Source organism: Ranitomeya imitator, chromosome 1 (assembly GCF_032444005.1).
Source record: "Ranitomeya imitator isolate aRanImi1 chromosome 1, aRanImi1.pri, whole genome shotgun sequence".
In the NCBI taxonomy this organism is placed as follows: domain Eukaryota; kingdom Metazoa; phylum Chordata; class Amphibia; order Anura; family Dendrobatidae; genus Ranitomeya; species Ranitomeya imitator.
Genome location: NC_091282.1, coordinates 534602525 through 534610221, shown reverse-complemented (window position 1 = coordinate 534610221; position 7697 = coordinate 534602525).

Below are 7697 nucleotides of genomic sequence, written 5' to 3'. Positions count from 1 at the left end.
TTGTTGCAAGTTCCCTAAGGGCCGGCTTTTCAATCTGTCTGTGCCGGAGCATGCTGCCATGCGGAGCTATGTTAAGGAGTCTTTGGAGAAGGGGCATATTCGGCCCTCTTCGTCACCTTTGGGAGCTGGTTTCTTTTTTGTTGCTAAGAAGGATGGCTCCTTGAGACCCTGTATTGATTATCGTCTTCTTAATAAAATCACGGTCAAATTCCAATACCCCTTGCCCTTGCTTACGGATTTGTTTGCTCAGATTAAGGGGGCTAGGTGGTTTACTAAGATTGACCTCCGAGGGGCATATAATCTTGTTCGAATTAAACAGGGTGACGAATGGAAAACTGCATTTAATACGCCCGAAGGCCATTTTGAATATCTTGTGATGCCATTTGGGCTTTCTAATGCTCCATCTGTGTTCCAGTCTTTCATGCATGATATTTTCCGCAATTATCTTGATAAATTCATGGTCGTATATTTGGATGATATTTTGATTTTTTCCGACGATTGGGAGTCTCATGTGAAGCAGGTCAGGATGGTGTTCCAGATCCTTCGTGATAATGCTTTATTTGTAAAGGGGTCTAAGTGCCTATTCGGAGTTCAGAAGGTCTCTTTTTTGGGTTTTATTTTTTCTCCCTCGTCTATAGAAATGGATCCTGTTAAGGTTCAAGCTATTCATGACTGGATCAAACCCACATCTGTGAAGGGCCTTCAAAAATTTTTGGGCTTTGCTAATTTCTATCGCCGTTTCATTGCCAACTTTTCCAGTGTGGTTAAGCCCCTTACTGATTTGACGAAGAAAGGCGCTGATGTAACGAATTGGTCCTCAGAGGCTGTTGAGGCCTTTCAGGAGCTTCAACGTCGATTTACTTCTGCCCCTGTGTTGCGTCAGCCGGATGTTTCTCTTCCTTTTCAGGTTGAGGTCGACGCTTCTGAGATTGGGGCAGGGGCTGTTTTGTCTCAGAGGGAATCTGATGGTTCTTTGATGAAACCGTGTGCTTTTTTTCCAGAAAGTTTTCGCCTGCGGAACGCAATTATGATGTCGGCAATCGGGAGTTGTTGGCTATGAAGTGGACATTTGAGGAGTGGCGACATTGGCTTGAGGGTGCTAAACACCGCGTTGTGGTCCTGACCGATCATAAGAATCTGATTTACCTCGAGTCGGCCAAGCGGCTGAATACTAGACAGGCTCGATGGTCCTTGTTTTTCTCCCGTTTTGATTTTGTGGTCTCGTATCTTCCGGGATCTAAGAATGTTAAGGCTGATGCCCTCTCTAGGAGTTTTTCACCTGATTCTCCTGGAGTCCTTGAGCCGGTTGGCATTCTTAAGGAGGGGGTGATTCTTTCTGCTATCTCCCCTGATTTGCGGCGGGTGCTTCAGGAATTTCAGGCTGATAGGCCTGACCGCTGTCCAGTGGGGAAGCTGTTCGTTCCTGATAGATGGACAAGTAAGGTTATTTCTGAGGTTCATTGTTCAGTGTTGGCTGGTCATCCTGGGATTTTTGGTACCAGAGATTTGGTTGCTAGGTCCTTTTGGTGGCCTTCCTTGTCGCGCGATGTGCGTGCTTTTGTGCAGTCCTGTGGGACTTGCGCCCAGGCCAAGCCTTGCTGTTCCCGCGCTAGTGGGTTGCTTTTGCCTTTGCCGGTCCCTGAGAGGCCCTGGACGCATATTTCCATGGATTTTATTTCGGATCTTCCTGTTTCCCAGAAGATGTCTGTTATCTGGGTTGTTTGTGACCGGTTCTCTAAAATGGTCCATCTGGTAGCTTTGCCTAAGTTGCCTTCCTCCTCAGATATGGTTCCATTATTTTTTCAGCATGTGGTTCGTTTGCATGGCATTCCGGAGAATATTGTCTCTGACAGAGGTTCTCAGTTTGTCTCTAGATTTTGGCGGGCCTTTTGTGCTAGGATGGGCATTGATTTGTCTTTTTCTTCGGCGTTTCATCCTCAGACTAATGGCCAAACTGAGCGAACTAATCAGACCTTGGAGACCTATTTGAGATGCTTTGTGTCTGCTGATCAGGATGACTGGGTGGCTTTCTTGCCGTTGGCCGAGTTTGCCCTTAATAATCGGGCTAGTTCGGCTACTTTGGTTTCACCTTTCTTTTGTAATTTTGGTTTTCATCCTCGTTTTTCTTCTGGGCAGGTTGAGCCTTCTGATTGTCCTGGTGTTGATTCTGTGGTGGACAAGCTGCAGCAGATTTGGACTCATGTGGTGGACAATTTGACGTTGTCTCAGGAAAGGGCTCAACGTTTTGCTAACCACCGGTGTGTTGGTCCCCGGCTTCGTGTGGGGGATTTGGTTTGGTTGTCTTCTCGTCATGTTCCTATGAAGGTTTCCTCCCCTAAGTTTAAGCCTCGGTTTATTGGTCCTTATAAAATTTCTGAAATTATTAATCTGGTGTCTTTTCGTTTGGCCCTTCCAGCCTCTTTTGCCATTCATAATGTTTTCCATAGATCTTTGTTATGGAGATATGTGGTGCCCGTTGTTCCCTCGGTTGACCCTCCTGCCCCGGTGTTGGTTGAGGGGGAGTTGGAATATGAGGTTGAGAAGATTTTGGATTCTCGTTTTTCGAGGCGGAGGCTTCAGTATCTTGTCAAGTGGAAGGGGTATGGCCAGGAGGATAATTCTTGGGTTGTTGCCTCCGATGTCCATGCCACCGATTTGGTTCCTGCTTTTCATTTGGCTCATCCTGATTGGCCTGGGGGCTCTGGTGAGGGTTCGGTGACCCTTCCTCAAGGGGGGGTACTGTTGTGAATTCTGCTCCTGGGCTCCCTCTGGTGGTTATAAGTGGCACTTTTGTGAGTTCTGCTCTTGGGCTCCCTCTTGTGGTTTCAAGTGGTATGGCTGCTCCTTGGAGTTAGCTGTATTCAGCTGCCTCCACTTATCGTCTCCTCTCTCGCCTATTTAAGCCTGGCTGTTCCTTCAGCTAGTGCCACTTGTAAATGGTTCCTGGTTGGATTCACATCTCTTTGGAGTTTTCCTGACCAGTTCAGCAAAGCTAAGTTTTTGCTTACTTTTTCTGTCCATAGTTTGTGGACTTATCCATTCTGTGCTTTCATTGTTTGTCCAGCATTATCAGTTTGAATTATTTTCTGTCTTGCTGGAAGCTCTGGGAAGCAGAGTGACCCTCCTCACCTTTAGTCAGGTGTGGAGATTTTTTGTTTACTCTGCGTGGATTTTTGTAGTGTTTTATACAGACCGCACAGTGTTCCATCCTGTCCTATCTATCAAGCTAGACTGGCCTCCTGTGCTCATCCTGGTTTCATTCTGTGTATGTCTTTTTCCTCTCCACTCACAGTCATTATTTGTGGGGGGCTAATCTATCCTTTGGGGATTTTCTCTAAGGCAAGATAGTTTTCCTGCTTCTGTCTTCAGGGGTAGTTAGCTCTTAGGCTGTGACGAGATGCCTAGGGAGAGTTAGGAGCATTCCACGGCTGCTTCTAGTGTTGTGTTGAGCTTAGGGTCTGCAGTCAGTACAGTTACCACTTCCCTCTGAGCTCGTTCCATGTTGCTCCTAGACCACCGCATCATAACAGGTTTTCTCCAAGACAGCAGTGAGGCACACAGTGTACATCGCAGTATAAGGCTAGGTTCCCATTGCGTTAGGGCAATCCGTTAAGCGCATAGCGTTAGCGGATTGTGCTAACGCAATATTTATTTTGGGGCCGCATTCGCCGTCCCCGCTAGCGCAGATCCCCGATGTGCGCTAGCGAGGGACGGACCTCGGATGCTCCTCGGACACATGCGCTACAGGCAGAAATATCATTGCTGTCAATGGGTGCGCTAACGGACTCATTGCATGGCATTAATTGCGGCATTTTCACCGTGCAACGCTGTCCGTTAGTGTTAACCCATTAACGCAATAGGAACCTAGCCTTAGGCTTCCAACCTTAGGAACATTGAGCTGGTTTCATCACCACGTTATTAGCACAAAAAATTATATTGTGAAATGTGTACTCATGCCTGGATCACAATACCAGCACAAAATAATTAAAAGATAAAATGTGGCCTGCTTTATATAACACGGTAGCAACAGGAAAAGTTTATTTTTTTTACTGTGGGCATGCCCTGGATACAGCAGAATCTCAGCACAAAAGAATTACAACCTCCGATGTGACATGCTGTATGATGTTACGAACAGAAGAAAGTATTTTTTTATTGTGGATGAAGCTTGTGTAACAAAGAATAAATGTTCCAAACAATTTCAAACTGAGATCTCACCTACTGTATCGCGTTAGTAACAAAAGAAAGTATTTTATTTAGTGTGGATGAGGCCTGTATAACATAGAATATATGCTCCTAGCAATTTCAAACTGAGATCTCCCCTATTGTATCACATTAGTAACAGAAGAAAGTATTTTTTTAGTGTGGATGAGGCCTGTATAACAAAGAATGTAAGCTTCAAACGATTTCAAACTGAGATCTCCCCTACTGTATCACGTTAGTAACAAAAGAAAGTATTTTTTTAGTGTGGATGAGGCCTGTATAACAAAGAATGTAAGCTTCAAACGATTTCAAACTGAGATCACCCTTACTATATCACACTAGTAACAGAAGAAAATATTTTTTAGTGTGGATGAGACCTGTATAAAATAGAATATATGCTCCAAACAATTTCAAACTCAGATCTAGCCTGCTGTATCCTATAAAAATAGTTTTTTTTACTCTGCAACAGCTCTGCACACAGAGTTTCACTGCAACTAAATTACAAGGTGAGATATGGCATGCTGAATCACATTAGCAACTGAAAATAATAGATTTTGAAAGCTCTACAAATAGAAGCAGTGCACGACACACTTCTATGAAATGTGCCCTGCTGTCTTTGTCTTTGTAGCAGAATTTTTTTTAAATGTGCATGAGCTCTGCAGACAGCTTAATTTTGTGGCCACAAAATTACAATGTAGGATATGGCGGCTGTATCATGTTTAGCAACAGAAATGTTTCTTTCTTTTTACTTTGCATGAGCTATGCAGGCAGTTGAATTTCACCATTAAATAATAATGTGAGATATGGCATGCTTCATCATAGTAACAATTGCAAAAAAAAAAAATTCTCCTTGCCAACAGCTCAATTTATAGAACAAAGTCACCACACCACTAAATTACAAGGTGACATATGCCTTGCTGTATCACATTTAGCAAGTGAAAAAATAAGATTTAGAAAGATTTACTCGTGCATGGAGCACTATAGAAGCAGTGCACAACACACTTCCATGAAATGTGCCCTGCTGTCTTTGTCTGTGGACCTCACTAATGGCACAAGAAGAAAAAATCTGCTGGATGGTCAATTAAACAGCCACATAGGACACTAGTTATCTAAACTATCTGATTTAGAACCTAGCTAAAATCTCTCAGCATCCAGGACTACGAGTAGCGTCAGTAGCATCCTCTATGCGCTGTTATTCTGACAAAATGGTGCTAAAACAAGATGTCTGGTCTTTATATAGAGAGGGACATGTGATTTCAGGGTCTATCACAGTGATCAAAAGGAATCAATAGGAAAAACTTTCTCTATTTGCTGGGTAATGGCACTGTGCATTCAACTGCCATTTTTTTCTGGAGGATGATGCGGAGGGCCGGGGGACAGCACAGGAGGGCCCGGGGATGGCGGAGATACCGGGGAGTGCTCGGGGGTCACCATTTCTCTCTTCTCTGATGTGCTAGATCATATCACAGAAGAAAGAAATGAATTTTAGATCAAACTTTTTTTGTGATAGATGTTATTCAGTGAATAATGCCGATCACGTGACAGGGCACCATAAAAACCAGCATTGATCATGTTCTCCAGAGTGTTGGCTGACTACAGTAGCCAAGACCATGGAAATTTTCCAATGCTGGTGAGTACTATGCCTGTTATGACCTGGTGGTTAAGAGGCCACACTGATATGACCTGGTGGCTAAAACGCAACATGGAACGAGCTCTGAGAAGGTGGTATCTCTACTGACCGCAGTCCCTAATCCTAACAACACAACTAGAAATAGCCGTGGGATGTTCCTGACACTCCCTAGACACCTCGTCACAGCCTCAGATATAGCTACCCCTAAAGAAGGAAATAGAAAGCTATCTTGCCTCAGAGAAACCCCCAAAAGGAAAGATAGCCCCCCACAAATATTGACTGTGAAAGGAGAGGGAAATGACAAACTCAGAAATGAAATAGAAATCAGCAAAGGGAGGCCAAAACTAAACTAGATAGACAGAGAGCAAAGGATACTGTGCGGTCAGTATTAAAAACTACAAAATCCACGCAGAGTTTACAAAAATGAACTCCACACCGACTCACGGTGTGGAGGGGCAAATCTGCTTCCCAGAGCTTCCAGCTAGCCTGAATAAGACATAGTGACAAGCTGGACAAAAGAGACAAAATGCAAGCAATAGAGTCCAAACAAATGGACAAACAAAACTAGCAAAACTTATCTTTTGCAGACAAGGACTGGCCATATGAGAAATCCAAGGGAAGAATCAAATCCAACCAAGAACATTGACAGCAGGCATGGACTAAAGCCCAGAGCAGGTTTAAATAACAAACCCAGGCAAGGCGATTAGTGAAGGCAGCTGGTACAGCCACCTAACGGAGCAGCAGTTCCACTCGAAACCACCAGAGGGAGCCCAAGGGCAGAACTCGCAAAAATACCATTAGCAACCACAGGAGGGAGCTCCAGAATGGAACTCACAACAGTACCCCCCCTTGAGGAGGGGTCACCGAACCCTCACCAGTGCTCCCAGGCCGATCAGGACAAGCCAAATGGAAAGCATGAACCAAATCGGGAGCATGAACATCGGAGGCAACAACCCAATAATTATCCTCCTGGCCATAACCTTTCCACTTGACCAGATACTGAAGCTTCCGCCTCGAAAAACGAGAATCCAAATTCTTCTCTACCACATATTCCAATTCCCCCTCAACCAACACCAGAGCAGGAGGATCAACGGAGGGAACCATAGGTACCACATATCTCCGCAACAAGGATCTATGGAACACATTATGAATGGAAAAGGAAGCTGGAAGGGCCAAACGAAAAGACACTGGATTGATAATTTCAGAAATCTTATAAGGCCCAATAAAGCGAGGCTTGAACTTAGGGGAAGAAACCTTCATAGGAACATGACGCATGAACAACTACGGATGCCACCAAAATCCACAATCTCCTCTTCTTGAAGAAGCACTTACGCACCTCTATATACTACACCACACAGGAGAACTGACAGATCCTCTATATACTACACCACATAGGAGAGCTGACAGATCCTCTATATACTACACCACACAGGAGAGCTGACAGATCCTCTATATACTACACCACACGGGAGAGCTGACAGATCCTCTATATACTACACCACACAGGAGAGCTGACAGATCCTCTATATACTACACCACACAGGAGAGCTGACAGATCCTCTATATACTACACCACACAGGAGAGCTGACAGATCCTCTATATACTACACCACACAGGAGAGCTGACAGATCCTCTATATACTACACCACACAGGAGAGCTGACAGATCCTCTATATACTACACCACACAGGAGAGCTGACAGATCCTCTATATACTACACCACACAGGAGAGCTGACAGATCCTCTATATACTACACCACACAGGAGAGCTGACAGATCCTCTATATACTACATCACACAGGAGAGCTGACAGATCCTCTATATACTACACCACACAGGAGAGCTGACAGATCCTCTATATACTAC